We start from the raw sequence: 19,440 nt of genomic DNA on the forward strand, positions 1-19,440 counted from the left end.
TCCGCTCTGCGGATGAAGTAGGTGATTTTCGCTCTTAATTGTTTCAGTGACAGGTCGCTGCCCGATGTTTCTCCTTTGAAGAGTTGGCCTCCACCAAAGTTCGAAGTTCTGCGAAGATAGACCTTGAGGCTCTCTACTGGGCATAGAGAGACATCTTCCTTCAGGGGGCATATTCTCCAGGGGCCCCATCTTTTGGTGGGTAATTCATTTTTGGCGAGAAACGTCGGATCAGGGGAGAGGGTAACGTCTCCTGTATCGGTAAACAGGATGTGTCCTTCTTCTCTTGATAATGCCACTATTTCGCTGACTCGAGCTCCTGAAGCAAGAGCAAAGAGAAATATAACTTTCTGAGTCAGATCCTTGAGAGGGCATAAATCATTATCCAAGTTGGAAGCCAAATGGAGCACCTTGTCTAGTGACCAGGAGATCGGTTTCGGTGGGGGTGCTGGGCGTAGACGAGCACATGCTTTCGGTAGTTTGTTGAAGATGTCGCTGGACAGATCAATTTGGAAAGCATATAGAATTGGTCTGGTCAAGGCCGATTTGCAGGTTGAAATCGTATTGGCTGCTAATCCCTGTCCATGAAGGTGAATAAAGAAGGACATGCAGAAATCAATCGTGATTTCTTTAGGATTTTTTGTCTTGACAAAGGAGACCCATTTCCTCCAGGATGATTCGTATTGCCGTCTCGTGGATTCGGTCTTGTATTCCTCTAGGAAGTCCAGATTTTTCTTCGAGATCCCAAACCTCTTCTTTGCGGCTAGGGAGAGAAAATCATGAGATGAAGGTCCTTGATTTTCGATGATGAAGCGAAGACAGTCGACTTCTGTACTTGTTGAGTGAGAACTGGGCCCGGGAGAGGGATCAGCTTGGGCTGCAGCTCCAGGACCAGGGGGTACCAGTTGCTCCGGGGCCACTTGGGAGCCACTAGGGCCGCTGTCCCTTTGAAGGTTCTCAATTTGGAGAGGACTTTCAACAGAAGGTTGGTGGGAGGGAACAGGTAGATCTTGGACCATCTGTTCCAGTCCAGTGACATGGCATCCACTGCTTCTGCCTTGGGGTCCTCGTACGGGGCCACATACCGAGGAAGTTGATTGTTGTCGCTCGTTGCAAAGAGATCTATCTGAAGTTCTGGGACTTGGTGAGAGATGAAGGAGAACGATCTTGCGTCTAGAGACCATTCCGACTCTATCGGGTTTGTCCGAGATAGAGCATCCGCTGTCACGTTGCGGAATCCTTGTAGGTGAACTGCAGACAGGTGCCACTTCTTCTTCTCCGCCAGACGGAAGATTGGGAGAAGCACCTGATTTATCTGGGGCGATCTTGAGCCTTGGCGATTGAGACAACGAACTACCACCGAGTTGTCTAGGGTTAGACGAATGTGGATCGAGGGCGGTGGGGATAATTTCTTCAGAGTTAGAAGGACCGCCATGGCCTCCAAGATGTTTATATGGAACGTCTTGAACAGGGGAGACCAGGTGCCTTGAGCCTGTTTTTGGTGGGAGTGACCTCCCCAACCCTCCAGCGAAGCGTCCGTGTGGATGTTGAGTGATGGAGGAGGGTGTTGAAGAGGAATGGACCTTTTCAGGGCCTTTGCTTCTGACCACGGCTTTAGGAGAAGTCGAAGTCTGTTTGGAAGCCGTCTCTTGAGGTCTCTTCGAGCGATGGATGCAGAACGTCTCCAGACTCCCGCGGCATCCTTTAGCTGTGCACGAAGCACTGGGTTTGTTACTGAGGCGAACTGTAGAGAGCCTAGAACTCGTTCCTGCTGGCGTCTTGAAATTCGTTTGGATTTCAGCAGTCGCTTGACAGACCCTGCTATTTCCTTCCTTTTCTTCTGGGGGATGGAAAGGCGGTGTGACTGAAGGTTCCATTGGATTCCCAACCACTGGAACTTCTGAGCTGGAGAGAGGCGAGATTTCTTCTCGTTGATCTTGAATCCCAGGTGTTCTAGGTACTGGGTGACTTTGTTGCAAGATTTTACACAATCTTCGGGCGATGGAGCCCAGACTAGCCAGTCGTCGAGGTAGGCCATCACCTGGACGTTTCGGAGGCGGAGCTGTTGTACTATGGCATCCGCCAGCTTTGTGAAGATCCGAGGGGCCACGTTGAGGCCGAAGGGCATGGCCCGGAAGGCGTAGCTTTTCCTTTGGAGTCGAAATCCTAGGTAGGAGGAAGCGTGATGGTTCATTGGAACGTGCCAGTAGGCATCCGCCAGGTCTATGGAGACCGTGTAGGAACCTCGAGGCAGAAGGGTCCTTATCTGTTGAAGAGTCAGCATCTTGAACTTGTCGTTCGCTATGAACTTGTTGAGGGGGGATAAGTCCAGAATGACTCTGAGTTTGTCGGAGTCTTTCTTGGGGACACAAAACAGTCTCCCTTGGAACCTGGTGGACTTTACCTTCCTTATCACCTTCTTGTTCAAGAGATCTAGGACATATTCTTCCAGAAGGGGGTTGATTGTTGGAAGAATTGCTGGAAGGTTGGGGGTGGTTGAGTCCAACTCCAGCCTAGACCCTTCTTGACGATGCTGTGTGCCCAGGGATCGAAGGTCCAACGATCCTGGAATTGGCGGAGTCTTCCTCCCACCGGAAGCACTTCATTGCTTCTGGTGTCCCGAGGGCTTGCTGCCTCGGCCGCTAGCTCCCTTTCCTCCTCTGCCTCTGGAGGGACGGCGAGATGCGTCTCTGCTTGCACCTCTGTTTGAGCCTCTACCTTTGGGACGAAAGGTAGTTGTCTGTTGCTCGAAAGCAGGGGTGAAGACCGGTGACTGTGACAACACCGGTTGGGTGACCAATTGAAAGGTCTGTTGTGGCTGAGCTGCCACTTGGGAGGTAGCGGGTCCCGGAAACTGACGTCTATGTTGACGTTGCTGGGGTTTCTGTTTTAGGGATTTCCTCTTAGGTTGAGGTCCGTCGTCCTGAGAGGGTTTCCTTTTTCTTGACATGCCCCACTTGTGGAGAAGGTTCCTATTCTCCGTGGCGGCTTTGTCAGTGATTTCCTTCACAAGGTCAGAAGGAAAGAGGTGTTTGCCCCAGATGTTGGAGGAAATCAGCCTCCGGGGTTCGTGTTTCACAGTGGCACCTGCGAACACGAATTCACGACAGGCTCTCCGAGCCTTCATGAAGTGGTACAAGTCCTTCATCACTGTAGTCATGTGGGATTTGGAGAGTACCATGTAGTGGTCTGGTACTCTGGTGTCACAGGCCATAATTTCAAGTTGGACTTGGTGAGACATAGATGCTGCAAGCCTCTCCTTCGTATCTTGTTCCCGACGAAGGAGATGATCGTTGAGCTTAGGGAGGTCTTCATTAAACTGACGTCCGGCGACGTCAGGATCTAGCTTTCCCACGACGAAAGTATGCTGGATATCCTTCCAGTGTCGAGCGTCAGGGGGAGTAACTATGGAGAAGGGTCTGCACTCCTCCAGTGCAGGGCAGGCTTTCCCCTCCTCCACAGCCTTAAGGCACGCAGCGAAGGCCTTTTCCAAGAATGGAAGTACCGCATTTTCAGGTGCGACATAAGTAGGGTGCTTCTTGCTCAGGGCCGGAAGCTTAGAGCAGGTAAAACCCCTACTCTTGAATGTGTTGGCTAGCATAGCCTGGGCCTTCGCGAGATCGAACACTATCTCTTCCTTCGGTTCGGTCTCTTCCTTAGAGGCAGGTTCGGAACGAAGTCGGACGTAACAGTCCGGGTAGGCCTCAAAGTTTGGGAAGAACTCCACGTCTTCCAAAGGGACCGTGCCGATCTTGTCGCTGATAAAGATCCTGCCGGTCGCGATAACCATATGCTCAGCATACCTCCACGGGTTGGCATGTGAGCAAGCGGGGAGATCCTTAACCGAAATCCTCTTCGGTTCTCTGGATCCCATCATGGACCTGATGAACTCCTGATTCTCCTTTAACCTGTCGTCCATGACGGCTCTAATCAGCCGGATCATTTCTTGAGTGGAAGAAGAGGGATCCGGGGTCGTGGAGGTAGACGGGATAGATACTTCCGTCGGTGTAGGAGTAGGAGCGGAGATGGAAGGAGGAGCGACCTCTTGCTCCGACTCGGCGTATTCCACCTGGTCTTCGTCATCTTCAGCTCCTTGAGCCATAAGAGTCTTCTCCGTGTCTTCCGAGACGTCCGACATATGTTCGTCATCTTCAGAATCCAGGCGGCACTCGTGCATGGACTGAGCCATGACAACATCAGGTTCCACTGTAATTTGGACAGTGGGAACCGCATCCTTGGGAACCACAGAATCAGGGGAGGCCTTAGGGAACAGGAGTGGCCTCAATTCTTCAGTGGCCAGGTACGGTCCGGTGGCATTCTTCTGGAAGCCACGCACCCACTTGCGTAACTTCTCCCGAGAAATGTCCCTGACCTCCGCTGAGGGAGGGTTATGGAAGGCATCAACTAGGTGAGCCTGGCAGACCGTACAATTCAGTGGGTTCCAGAATTTCAGATCCCCTTTCTTGTCAGCACAAGGGGCGTGAGTCCTGCAAGCCGTATGCCCGTAGAAGTGCGGGCGTTTCACAGCGCAGAAGTCGAAGTCACACTTCGTCTGCTCCTCCTGTGGAAGAAAGAGAAAATGGGGGGAGTCATAAGAATGGCTCTTAAGCTAAGTTAACATTAATCATTAATTTTAACTTAATGAAGGGAGTGATGCATAGAGATTGAAGTAGTAAAGAAAACATACTCCATGCATCTCGCCCGTCTGGCTACCGCAAGCTTTATCCATGGGTAATCCGAGATGGCCAAAGGCACAGGATAGTATTCCCTGAAATTCCACAGGGCAATGGAATTCCGTGGAAAACCAAGGATAAGTTTGGGACTGAGATCACTCAGTCCCAGATTAGGGAGTTAACAGGTCCCTTAAGGTAACTGCTTCCGGCAACCAGCCGCACTAAGATGCACGCAGCATGCTGGAATATTGAAGAATGCAAAGGGACAGCATGCTTACTAATAGAACAGTACCAAGGCACTGGTCTAAAGAGTGTAACAGGCTATCTGTTTGCAGTGTAGGGCTATCAGTATACAAGTGATAGCTAGGAGAAGGGGGTGCAAGTATCCTTGACGCCTCCAGGAGGTTCCGGCAGACCTCCGGCACGCCGGAGGCCGCTCCAGCAGAGTTTCTGGCATTAGGACAGACAAAATGTAAGTCAAGAGTAAAGCCAGGGTGGCGGCCGCCGGCACAACGGCGGCACGCCGGCAGAGGAGCGGCGGTTCCGGTGGTCGGAGGATGCCGGATTGGTGACTGGGATAAGGATGGTTATAGCTGAACCAGGTTGCCGGCAGTGAATGCCGGCACTCCGGTGGCCGACCGGCTGGCGGACGGTGAAGCTAGGAGGAAGGAGGAAGGCCGTCGGCAGGAGCCGGCGGCGGTCGACAGTCTCCCGGCAAGCGGAGGGGCTGGCGGCATGAGGGTAGGGGAGAGTCACCAAGGTAGGAGGCAGGTATCGCCGACAGTGGAGGCGGCAAGGGACCGGCACCCGGATAGTGAGAGAGACAGGGGGAGGGATGTAAGGAGTCCAGTCATGGACTCCCAGACATCCCCCCCTGAGAGGGTGTACCCATGATAGAGGCAGGCTCTATCACCCAGGAGCTGGGGTCGCAGAGGACCGGGGGCTAGGGTAGCCCAAGGGAGGACTAGGGGACACCCAAGAGGGGAGAGACCTCCACATGCAGAACGCATCCAGTGGCTAACCCCATAGGACACTATGAAGGGTATATGTACCAGAGCGGACTGCACAAGGAAGCTCAAGGTAGCCCTATCACTCCGCCCTAAGGAGGAGTTGTAGGACAGGGGACAGATGGGTATAGACTAACCTAAGTGTAGGCTAGGCTATACAAGAGATAGGTGGGGAGGGGAGAAGAGAAGAGTCTTCCAAGGAAGGGGATCTGTACCAGAGCGGCCACTAGGGAAAGGGAGGACACTCCCTAACCTAAGATAAGGCCGCCAGGCTGAAACGGTGCATGGGTATAGTTTCAGCAGGGGACAGAGTAACCTTCCAAAACCTAACCTAGAACGGGGCTAGGAGTCCTGAACTAGGAAGGATAGAAGACATATCGCTATGGCAGGGCAGTCATAGACTATTCCTAGCCATAGAGGAAGGGCTAGCCTAACCTCACTCTTGGACGCAACCCTAAGGGGGGTTCATTCCCTTAGGGAGGACTGAGAGGCGATGAATACTCCATTAGACACTTGATCCCCTTACTCAGAAAGGAAATCAAGGCTAAACAGAGGGAGTGCCAAGGCAGGGGATGAAGGAAGCATATAGGGGTCCTACCAGGAGGTTAGGTTAGGAAGGGACACTAACTAACCTATCCCCTATATGGTCCCTGAAGGCGAAAAAACACTTGCATCACGGTCGAAAGTATTGTAAAATAATGCCACTATCTTCATAACTTAGCCTAGGATCACTAATAAAATCATGCATGAACACTTATATACAGGCGCTCTGGCCTGGGGGCTATAGAAGCCGACTGGTATGAGGTCAATCGATGACCGATAAAAAGCGTCGAAACACGATATAAAAGTTCCTAGCTATGAAGACTAAATAAACTAATGTAATCGATTAGTAAATAAGGCCGGAAGCGTTGTTGTGGCTAACTAAATAAGGCATGCATAACAACAACGACGCCATAAAATGGCGGGTCCGGTAGAGGCACAGCTCTGCCACAAAACAGCAATTATCTCGGAAAGTAATATTTACTTTACGGTCAGAGCTTAACTAAACAATACTGGAACCTTGTACTCAACTTTCCAGAAGAAGGCGAGGCTGAAGGTAGCGACATTACGTAGATGCAAAGCGATAAGTGAAGCACAGGGAAAATCCGTCTAAGTAGGGCGAGCTACTGAACAAAGGATAAAGACGGACGTGACGTCATTTAAGCAATGGCGCCCGTTTGTTTACGTCTCGAGTATCAGTAGTAGCCACGAATGAGATTAGCTATGGAACGGCTCCCAGCTATTCTCAGCCCTTACACACCGAAGCATTAACTCTGTTCGGGGTGTAGATAGCTATGTGGCGCGTTAATACATGCGTCCCCTGTTGATATACGATGTCTTAAAAGGGAAACCTTTAGGATACTCGCTCCAGAAGTTAGAATTCTGTGATAACCTGTGGTTAAATTCTCTGGGAATATCTTAGTAGTTATTTACCCAAGGAAGCTACCAAAAAGGAACCTTCCATCAGGACGCCATGGCTTGAGCCCAAAAATCTAACTTACACCTTATCCTCCTTCCCATCAACAAATTTGAGGGTGCCACGCCTGTTGTGCTGTGCAGCGTTGTTCTATAAGACAATAAAAATTTTGACACATGCAAAAATATATTACTTGAATTTGCTTTTCTACACTTCATATTGTGTTTAAACGTTTGAACAAATCTTTCAGCCTCTCCATTAGTGGATGGATGATATGTAGCTGAAAATGTATGCTTTATACCATTGACATTACAAAATTCTTTAAACTCTTGTGAGGTAAATTGTGGACCATTATCTGTAACAATTCTTTCTGGAATACCATGCGTTGAAAAAATTTGCATTAACTCTTTTATTGTGGCGTAAGACGTTGTCGTCTTCATTGGGATAATTTCTGGCCACTTACTGTAAGCATCTACTACTATCAAAAACAAATAATTCAAAAAAGGACCTGCAAAATCTATATGCACTCTTTGCCATGGATACCTGGGTAACTCCCACGGGTGCATGCTAGCAAATTGAGGATTGTTTTGTTGCATAACACAATTCATACAATTCTTTATATAACATTCCACATCTTTATCTACACCTGGCCACCATACAAAAGTTCTCGCAATTGATTTTGATCTTACAATACCTTGGTGATCAGCATGTATTTCAGACAAAACCTTATTTCTTAGTGAATTAGGAATAACTACCCTGGAACCTCTCATCACTATTCCTTGTGTCACACTCAGTTCATACCATATATTCTTATACGGTTTACAATTTTCCTCCTTTCCACATAAGTCCCTACCTGTCATTAAACTCTCCAAAACCTTACTAAGTACTGGGTCTTGCTTGGTACTGTGTGCTACATCTTTTGCAGTTATTGGTACATTACATACTGAAATTAACAGAACACTGTCATCATACTCTTCTGGAGCTTTGTCTACGGGTAATCTGGATAAAGCATCTGCATTACCCATATTTGATGTTGGACGGTATTCTATATCATAGTGGTACGCTGCTAACGTAACTGCCCAACGTTGTAGTCTTGCAGCCACCAACGTAGGTAAACTTGCTTTTGGACCCAATATTGCTAATAAAGGTTTATGATCTGTAACAAGTGTGAACTTTTTCCTACCATAAAGATACATATGGAATTTTTTAACTCCATAAACTAATGCTAAACCTTCCTTTTCTATTTGAGAGTAATTCCTTTCTGCCTTGTTCAATACTCTAGAAGTGAATGCAATTGGTTTTTCTGTTCCATCTGGCATTACATGAGATAATACTGCACCTAGACCTATGTTTGATGCATCACATACTAATTTAACTGGTAAATCCATTTGATAATGTACTAAGAATGTAGGTGATGTTATTTCCTGCTTGATTCTTTCAAAAGATTCCTGACACTCTTTTGTCCACTTCCATTCTACACCCTTATTCAACAGATTATACAATGGATGTGCAATTGTAGACAAATTCTGAATGAAATTCCCATAAAATGTTACTAAACCTAGAAATGATTGTAATTCCTTAACATTTTCTGGCACTTTTGTTGATTGTACAGCTTTAATCTTCTCTTTAGTTTTGTGAATACCCTTGCCATTTATTACAAAACCTAAGTATTCCACTGAATCAACTTCTAAAATACACTTGTTCTTATTTACTCTAATATTATGTTCCTTCAACTTCTTCAGAACTGTTCGCAATCTTTCTCTATGTTCTCTTGTGTCTTTACCCGCAATTAAAATATCATCTATAAAAATGAATACTCCTTGCATTCCTGAAAAAATCTTATCCATAGTTTGTTGCCATATAGCTGGACTACTTGCAACTCCATAAGGTAATCTCTTTGGCCTAAACAAACCTAAGGATGTATTTACTGTACATAATTCTTGTGAAGTTTCATCCATGGGAAGCTGTTGAAATGCTTGTCTTAAATCTAATTTAGAAAAAACACTGCATCCTGACATAGTTGCAAACATGTCTTTCGGATTTGGTAAGGGATGTTGAGCTACTTGCAGTTGTGGATTTAACGTTACTTTGTAATCTCCACATAACCTAACCTGTCCACTTTCCTTCACAATAGGAACTAATGTGTAGCCCAATCTGAATATGTAACCTTTTCCCAAGAACCTTCACTTTCTAATCTCCTGATTTCTGTTTCAACTGCACTTTTCAATGCATACGGTACTGGTCTCGGAGCAAAAAATCTAGGAGAACTGTCAGGTTTCAAAACTAAAATTGCCTTTGCGTTCTTTACTGTACCTATTTTATCTTCAAATACGTCTTGAAACTCTGATATGATATCATCCATAGACATTTCATTTTTGTTTTCATCTTGTCTACCTGCAACCTTCAAAATACTAGGCCAATCTAACTTCAAATACTGTAGCCAATCTAAACCTAGCAAAGTTTGTCCATTACCTTTTACTACTGTTAATGGCATTCTCTCTAATTTCTGTTCTTTGTACTGTACTTCTACGTTCGAAGCACCTATTACCTGAATATCAAAACCATTATAACTTTTCAAAACTCTATTTGTACCTTCTAACAACAAATTAGGAATGCTTTTAGCCATTTTCTCAGACATAATTGATACATAGGCTGCTGTGTCAACTTGCATCAAAATTGGTTTACCATTTATGATTACTTCTACCATGATATGTTTCTTTGCACCTTTGTTGACTGAGTTTATGTGAAACGCAAAATCAGTTTCTGAACTAACCTGATTATCATGAACATTTTCCTCATTATTCTCTTGACCCATAGTATCAACTGTAGCATTTATTTTCTTTGCGTACTGTTTAGGAAATCTACAAGCAGTTGCAAAATGACCCAGCTTTCTGCAATTCTGGCATGTCTGTCCAGTAGCAGGGCATTTCTTTGCTTCGTATGCAAGATGATCAGTTTTACCACACCTAAAACACTTGGGTTTTTCCTGTTGTTTCTGTGTATAACCCTGATTCTGATATTTATGAACATTAGTGTTAGGCACTTTTCTATGACTAGGCTTTGACATATTCCTTCTCTGATTCTTGTTGGTTTTTCACTTAGAACCTACTGTATTAATTTTAGAATTTTCCATTCTATTGCTTGTAGAACTACCTATTATGTGACTTTGCCTATTGGATGTTTCTAAAGCTCTGCCTGTTATCAATACCTTTTCTAATGTTAAATCCTTATCTTGCAATAATTTCTTTCTTAGCTCTTCTGATGTGCAATGTGCAATTACTTGATCTATGATAACATTTTCTAACTCTAGAAATTCACATGAAACAGCTAAATTCTTTAGTCTAGTCACAAAGGCATCTAAACTTTAATTTTCTTTCTGATAAGCCTGCGCTGAAAACTGGTATCTTTCAAAAAATTTATTGACTTGAGGAGCAAAATATGTGGTAAGAGCCTTAATTGCAGCTTCACTTGTGTCATCTGTAGGCTGTAAAGTCTTAAACACTTCCCGAACTTCCCTACCTGCTGTATGAAGTAATAATGCCTTCTTTTGTGCATCCTTCATGTTCCCTAATGCTTCTAAATAAATCTTAAATTCCTCACACCACTGTTGCCATCGTGTTGCAACAGAATTAGGCTCAGCAGTGACGCTGAAAGCTTGAGGTGGTTCAATATTAAAAGGCATTTTGTTTGCTTACCTTAATAACTGTGGTAGGTTAAGTTACTGTTATGCAGTCACAAGTATACTTCCTACCTACCCAATTTTAAATTTCACCCCTTTGTGTATTTGATGAAATTCCTATTCTGCTGCTGGTAAAATCTTCATTGGGCGATTTTACTCTTGTTTCCCGATGTACAAAGACCTTCTCTTGTGCTGGCCGTCCTTGTGCATAGGCTCCAATGCTTCTCCCTGCTTGCTTCTCCCTGCTTGTCCGTCGTCCTCAAACGTCGCCAAATATAAGATATGGGTGCTTAGGTAGGAAGTTCTATTAACCATAATAATTACCTGGAACAGAGATGAATAATCGTTAGTAATTATTTCTCAGCTGATCCCATCTGACGTCGTCAAATATAAGATATGGGTGCTTAGGTAGGAAGTTCTATTAACCATAATAATTACCTGGAACAGAGATGAATAATCGTTAGTAATTATTTCTCAGCTGATCCCATCTGACGTCGTCGAATATAGCTTGATGGGTAATAATACGTTGGTATTATAAAATATACCTTTAATGTATAAAAGACTACATTATGAACTTCACTTTGTGACAGCTGACTCTCAAGTGCATATGGAGCGTCTTACACAATCTCACAAACCAAAACATTGCTAAACAAAAGAGCATCGCTCTGAAAAGACTTAAATCCTACTCCAGTACAAATCATAAAGAATCACATCTTATCTGAGGTAATCAACAAATGTTTGAATCCTAATACCAAAACAAATCATTACTCTTATGATCAAAGCATAACATGTCTTATTCATGCAATATGATGCAATGTTGCGCAATACCTGAAACACTTGAAATAATATAGTACATTGTTACAATAATACATAACATTTACGTTCGAGGAGGTGTGGCAAAAATAAAAGGGGGGCCCTTCAAAGGCCATCCCCGTTCCCTACTACTATCGATAGTACAACAGTGCCATCCCTACGATAGTGGCCATTCCTTTATTTGTAGCGATTTCGCTCGGTGGTATTTTCCGGCGATTGAATTTATTTTGATTGGTCAAAATATTATTATGCTTTCTTCATCTTCTTCCGCCTTCGGAAAGTTGAGTATCGGGTCTTTACTTTGAATATGTTTTAGCTCTTGTTTCTCAATGATATTGAGTATTTATTGTGTTTCTAGAGCTAGGTCATTACTGGAGGCGCCATGGGCGCTGTCGTTCTTAGGCATGCGTTATTTAGTTAGCGGAACGACTTCGTTTTTAAATAGCCTTATTTAATTCTCGTAATTAATTAGCTATTTAGGCATATTCATGTGAAGATGTGATTATATGCATTGTGGCGGGATGTTGCAACAACAACCCCCACACCCTGAATCACTCTACCAGACAATTTTCTCTGCAACACAAACTTTCCCCTTACTTTATCAACTGGACTCTTGGACAGAAGGAAAATTGAAACAAAACATAACCTTATCGCTATATTTCCTTACAAACTAAAATAATTAACACCAAAAGCATCCACAATCAAAATACTTAAAACTGATCAAACTTAATATCAAATATTCAAAAAACGTAATACCATTCAAATAAAACCAAAAAAAAAAAAAAAAAAAAACCTAACAAAACTTAAACTTAAATTAACCACAACCTTAACTTCAAAATAAAAAAAACATATATTGCATGTGTTTACTATCACTCCCCAAGATAACTCACACAAAAAACACTTCAGTAAGCATTCACGAAGCCAACTGTCTTTAATGGCACAACTACTACTATCACAGCTTGGTGGTTAGCAGATTAAACTGTGTGGCAATTTGCCACAACTACGTCGCTGATTGGGTAAGCAGTAATCATCATCCTTATCATCATCATCATCATCATCATCATCATCATTAATCCAAATACACAGGCCAGGTCATCAACAGTTCAGCAATCCAAAAAGCAGTCCAAACAAAATCGCAATACAGGCCAGGTCATCAACAATAAATCCACTTTCTAACAAATTTAGACTCTCCAAAGGAGGAATTACAGCTCGGAATATAAATAATCACTTCCACGCTGGTCGAAAAATAATAATCCAGCGTTCACACATGCAACTGCCTTAAGCTGCAGTCAAATAAAAAAAGCACTCGCTCCGCAACATTTACTTCTCTCCTAACCTAGCTAAAAGTAAACAAACAACCTCATCTAAACCAACAGTCTTTCTCACAACAAACAATCAATACAATAACTCTCTCTCTCTCTCTCTCTCTCTCTCTCTCTCTCTCTCTCTCTCTCTCTCTCTCTCTCTCTCTCTCTCTCTCTCTCTCTCTCTCAGGATTTGGCAAAAAACAAAAATAGAAATAAAACAAAAATAAATCCCCCACAGCATAATTATTTCATTTTTCCTCTGTCGATCGTATAGTTAGAGTTTCGGTGATTTAGGTAACCGAGAACTCGTCTAGCTTAGTTAGCCTAACCTAAACACTGTCTATACGTTCGACATTTCCCGATTACCTTTGTGTTTTGTTTTCATTCCATTGGAGACTGATACCTCCTGTAATGTTATGAAACTTCTCACGTCTCTTCGGAGACTTAAAGGTAATCCCTTTCCCTCTGAGTGTAGTCCCAGACTACAACCCTTATGGCCGTGCCTGAATATTATTCAGACATGGCTGACCTGGGGTTTGGTTTCTGCCTATCCCCTTAACCTTTGGTTGTGGATATACCAGCAGGTTTTGGGATTTAGTCAGAATCTCAGAGTATTTAGTCTTATGTCGTTGACCTTCCGACAGGGTGAGTTGGTTGTGGGATACCTTTACTCCCCTGCCGACAAGGTTACCGACAATGGAGGTTAGTCCTCCATAGTCGCTTTGGTTATGGTAGTATACCATTTTCTCCTTGCGACTAAAGACTTGTCCTGTGCCACAGTTCCTTGGGCTGAAAGTAATTCCCTTTTAGCCTAAGATAACGTGGCACTGGAATCCTGTTTCTCTTTGTGGGAGGAGGCGCAGTGTCGCCCCCTCCCCTTGACTGTGTCGGCAGTCTCTGGGTTGGAGAACTGAGTCTCTACTAGCACCCGGATTCTGTCGATACCATACAGAAACAGAGTTCCTTTTATAGGTGCTAGGACTGTCAAGTTTGACAGTTCCTTTCACAATTGTTACGGGACCCTTTTCCCCTTCCCCTCACCCCTTTTTAATGGTTTATCCATTGCCTTTTAGGCTGACATCCTGCATCCTTTCCTTAACGGTAGAATGCTGGATGCAGCCAGACTACCTCTCTCATCCTGGCTGACGGTAGGACATACTGCCGCCTGCCGGCCCGGCCGGCATTGCCGGCCTGGCCGACAACCAAGATGGCTGCCGACATTGCTGGCGGTTGTCGGCATGATAGCCTTTTTGCCGGCCTGGCCGGCAACCAAGATGGCTGCCGACAGTCATGGACTGTCGGCAGCTGTCGACATTGCCGGCGGTTGCCGATGTTGTCGGCGGTTGTCGGCATGATAGCCTTTTGCTGGCCTGGCCGGCAACCATCATGGACTGTCACCAGTTGCCGTCCTGGACGGCAGTGGCGCCCATGATGGCTGTGAGTGGTTAGTCCCTTCTGTCCCCGAGGTTCTCAGTCCTCCCTTGGACTGTAGCTATAGGTTCTGTTGCCTGTATGCTGCCGGCAGGGCCGGCAACGCGGCGCGCCGACTGTACCAGTACTGTCGGCGGGTTGCTGGCAACAGTACTGTAGCTATATAAAAGCCTGAATGATACATTCTCCCCTTCTATTAGAACCTCCTTTAGGTAAAAAGGTAGTCTGTTAGACTTTTCTTCCTTAATTACTGTATATAGTTACAGTAAAGGATAGTCCTTTTTTCCATACTGTCTCTCTCTCTGCCTCGCTAGGTCTGCAAGGTATGCAGACATATCCAAGCCAGACCGGCAACATGCCGGATATACTGCTGTATAGGTTATACAGATAGCCAGTATATCTCAGTATAGAATATACTGTAGATAGAAAACTACTATATTTCTTATACTAGTGGTTTTTTCCAATATATTTTGGATATCCAATTCGGGCAATTGCTGAGCCTAATCCTATATTGAATGAATATGATTTCTTCAATATCCTGATTAGAAATCAGTTTAGGATTATCCTGAAATATTAAATACTTCAGGCAAGAGTAATACACTCTTTTCCCTAAAGGGTACAGCCCCTTTTTTCTTTGAGTCTCCCTGATCAGGAAACTCTATGATTTAATATAGTAGGAAGACTACAGCAAATGACCCGAGTAGGATGTTCATTTATATGTCTTTATTTTTCTGTTCCATCTAGTGCTAGATGGACCCTACTGTCATATGCTGCCTTGTAGCAGCATAATGATAAGACTGCATTACATAGGTACAGTAGTCGTTATGTTGCAATTTACACTTTTGCAATTTAGAAACTACAGTACCGTGTTACAGTAGTATTTCCTAACTTACCTTGGGTATCCTCCAGCGAGTTTTCTGCTGATACCGCTTATATATTGAAGGAATAATTTCTTCAATAGTCTGATTTGAAATCAGTCATCCTGACCCCACAGTATTAACAATTTTGGGATAGTTAATTGATACTTCTCTACCCCTAAGGGTAAATAACCCTTCTACTTGGATTTTCTCACAGAGAAAGCTCCTTGTAAGTTAATACTGAGGGGAGGTAGCAGCATTTGCTCGCGGAGGTATACAGGTATGTATCTCCTACTATCCCTTTATAGCTTCTATCCTAAGCTATTCTGTTTACATGTTGATTATTAAAGTAATAATCCATTATATACTCATTTGGTTTTCCTTTCTTTACAGAAGGAACACCAGATACCTTGTACGGCAGTCCGCTGCAGAGCCAAGGGTAAGGACTTTTACGGTCATAATACTTGCAAGTTACATGCCCCCTGCAATATTATTTCCGGATCCCTACATTATTGGAACCCACAGGGTTGCAATATATGTTGGACATTGATGTCTGAAGGTTTTGATAATCCCAAGTCTACAGAGACTAAGGATATAGCACAGTATAAATTACGTAACTGGGTGAGAGGCTTCCAAAAAATCTCTCCGGAACCTTTCCTACCTAATGATAGGATGCGTAAGCTATTATTTCCAGAGCTAAGTGAGGAAATGGTAGTGCCTCAGGAGTCAACTACGTTCCTGGATGGCGAGAAAACCTTTGGGATCGAGGGCAAGAAGTGCCCTAAGGTAGAAGAGAAATATGTTGTATCGGACTTTCCTCCGCCTCTGCCGGCTAAAGAGCCATCGATGTCAACATCTTCGTCTTTTACCCCTCTATTGGATAATGTGGTACAATTATGTATCCAACTGAAGAATCAGATAGAGAGCTTTAGTAAACAAAGCAAAAAGCGGGAAGTAAAACACAAGATAGAACCTCGTAAAGCTCCTCTTGTTGCTTCCCACGGGTCAGTTAAACGACCCATGAATCAAGACCTTCCTTCATGCTCCTTAACCAATCCCTGGAGGTATGCGGAGCAGATGTCGATTTCAAATGGCAATCTCTTCATTTCAGAGAAAATAGGTACTGTTCCCTTGGACAAAATCCAATTTTGGCCAAGCTCTGAGGTTTTCCCTAATTGTTGGGTTCGACTGAGGTTCGAACCAAAGACAAGGAAAAGAACGGAACAAAAGGAGGTCATGATTCTTGATCATGATAAGGCACAGACTATCCTTTCAGATAATCTGAAGAAGGCGGGTTATTCAGAGACGATGGTTTTCTCACTGAATAACATACACCCTTCCTTTCTTGCTCCTGCTTCACTCTCCTTCCCCTTTATGGGGAAGGCATTTACTTCCGTTACCAAAGCTGTAGAGGCGGGTGAGTCATGTCCCACACTCGATGAGTGCAAGCCTTTGTCACCAGCTTTTCCCGGACAGGAAAAGGATTGGAAGGAAGTCCATTTGACATTTTCAGTAGGAAAATTAGACAAGGATGTCACAAGCCGACAATTTAATGTATGTCTCCCTAAATTGTCCGATTTGCTCTTGTTTAATGAACACGAGTCAAAGGAGAGACTGGCGACATCCCTTTCTCTACAAAACTACATAGAGTTGTGTTCAACTTACGAGAACACCCCAGACATGCTCATGGTCTTAGCCAAAATGCATATGGCTACCTTGGTAAAGGACATTTACGCCTTTGTGAAGGCTAGGAGAGCATGTAGAGAGTTTGTGTTTGCTGCTGCAACGGTGAAACACGAAACAAGGAAACTAATATCTTCCAACATTTGGGGTAAAGACCTTTTCCCACAAGAGGTCATTAAGGAAGTAATTAAGAATGCCGCCATGGAAAACATAAGTCTTCCCCAAAAATGGGGCATTCCCTCAAAGAGAAAATCTTCTGTGGTTGTGGGTCCCCAACCTAAAAAGAAGATCAAAAATACTGGAAATATCCGGGCTGCTCAACAACAGCCCATTATTCTAGTGACCAAGATGCTACAGGCAGATGGTCAAAAGTCTAAACCTACTGGCAGTTCGAAGCATAAAGACGCTTCGGCTAGGAGGAACATTCCCTCAGGATCGCAGGACCTTCGATCCTTCGGTCCAGAGCCTATTCAAGATGAGCCATTGATGGGGAACAGAAATGTCCCTACTATTATCTCCTTACCTCCTCCTACAGTTCAAAACCCTCCTGGAGGAGTATACCTGAGAGCTATAGAGCATACAGGTAGTAAGAAAGCTACGGCTCATCGAGTCCCAGGGAAGGCTATTTTGTGTTCACAAGAAGGACTCAAGAAGTCTCTGAGTTATTCTGAACCTGTCGCTACTCAACAAGTTCATAATAAACTGCAAGTTCTGAATGTTAATCCTTCTGAACATATGGACCTTGTTCCAACTAAGGGTGTTCGTAGTCTTGTCAGACCTGAAAGGTGTCCTCTGGAACCTTCCAGTCAACCACCCCCCTTCCTCCTGCCTAGGATTCATGTCACGGAGAGTAACATTCATCCTAGAATAGATACGTATCAGACTCACAGTCCTAAGTATCTTCATAGTGATGACCCGATCCCTGGGACATCACAGATGCAAGATATGCTTCTAGAAGTCTCGACTTTCTCCAGCTCTAGGGTTTCGATGGCTAAAAAACCATCAAAGCCCTCAGTCACATCAGCTCCTTTTTCCCTCGGGAAGTTAAAAGGAACTCGCGAGGTCTGTCAGGAGATTCAGCTAATCGATCAGATTCCCAAAATCCCAACAAGGAAAAGTGCTAAACTTTCCCCAGTTCGCAATAGCGACAGACCTAGTGCAAAGTGCACATCGGAAAGATGCGTTAAGAGCCTGGAGAAAACACGCATCAAATGCTTGAAGAGATAAAAAAAGACTGAGATCGGTCCCTCTTTAATCGCTTCTTTAACAAAAGTTAAAACACGAAAGTCCCAGGACTCTGCTGGTCCTTTCGTGGGCGGGGAAGCACCCTCCACACAGATCAGACTCCCTACGTCTGAGCTGGTACACCGAAGCGATAATGAGACGTCACAATCGAACGTCTCGTACAGTCTTTGTGATGTTACCCATCCTTTTCCTAAAGGGATGGCACCTAACAGCAGTTCATTTATATTTGATCCACGATGTGACGGTGGATACTCTATCACGGTCCAAGGCGGTAGAGTTGGAATGGTCCATGGACGCAGACATATTCCCTCCCAAATGGGAACAAGTCCCGGAACTGCAGTTCGACCTCTTCATCACGAGCGTCTTCAAGAAACTACCTTGCTCAATAGCCCCATACGAGGATCCTCTAATGGGTCCGATAGACTAGATGAGGCCGGTCCTAGCTCCGATCCTAGGTATATTTCCGAAGGTTCAGAAATTAACTGCCTTCGGTTTATCACAGCGAACCCAAACCCTTCATTTCATGAATTTCTTGCTCTAGCGGTTAGAAAAAGGTTTGGGATCTCAGAAGGCAATATAGAATTCTTAGAAGAATACAAGGCTAAGTCTACTAAAAGACAATATGAGTTCCTGGAAGAAGTGGGTGAAGTTTGTTAAATCAAAAGGACCGAAAGAAATTTCTATGAACTTCTGTCTGTCCTTCTTTGTCCACCTTCATAGCCAGGGGTTGGCGGCCAATACGATAAATACGTGCAAATCGGCCTTGACTAGACCTCTCCTATATGCCTTCCAAGTGGATCTGGCGAATGAAATCTTTAACAAGATTCCGATGGGCTAGACTTAGGCCTGTAGCACCACCAAAGCCCATCTCTTGGTCTTTGGACAAGGTCTTACATTATGCCTCATCGGTGAACAATGAAGATTGTTCTCTTAAGGATCTAACCCAAAAGGTTATTTTCCTGTTCGCAATAGCCTCTGGGGCTAGAGTTAGTGAAATAGTGGCTCTATCGAGAGATGAGGGCCACATTCAGTTCACAGATTTAGGAGAACTCAATCTCTTCCCTGATCCATCATTTCTCGCTAAAAACGAGCTACCCACTAAGAGGTGGGGTCCCTGGAGAATCTGTCCTCTGAAGGAGGATGTCTCTCTATGTCCTGTAGAGTGTCGAAAGGTCTATCTTCGTAGAACTTCAGACTAGGTCAGCTCTTTAGAGGAGAAACTTCGGGATCAAATTTATCTTTAAATCAACTAAGGGCGAAGCTCACCTACTTTATTCGTAGAGCGGATCCGG

Source organism: Palaemon carinicauda, chromosome 8 (genome assembly GCF_036898095.1).
Source record: "Palaemon carinicauda isolate YSFRI2023 chromosome 8, ASM3689809v2, whole genome shotgun sequence".
Taxonomy (NCBI): domain Eukaryota; kingdom Metazoa; phylum Arthropoda; class Malacostraca; order Decapoda; family Palaemonidae; genus Palaemon; species Palaemon carinicauda.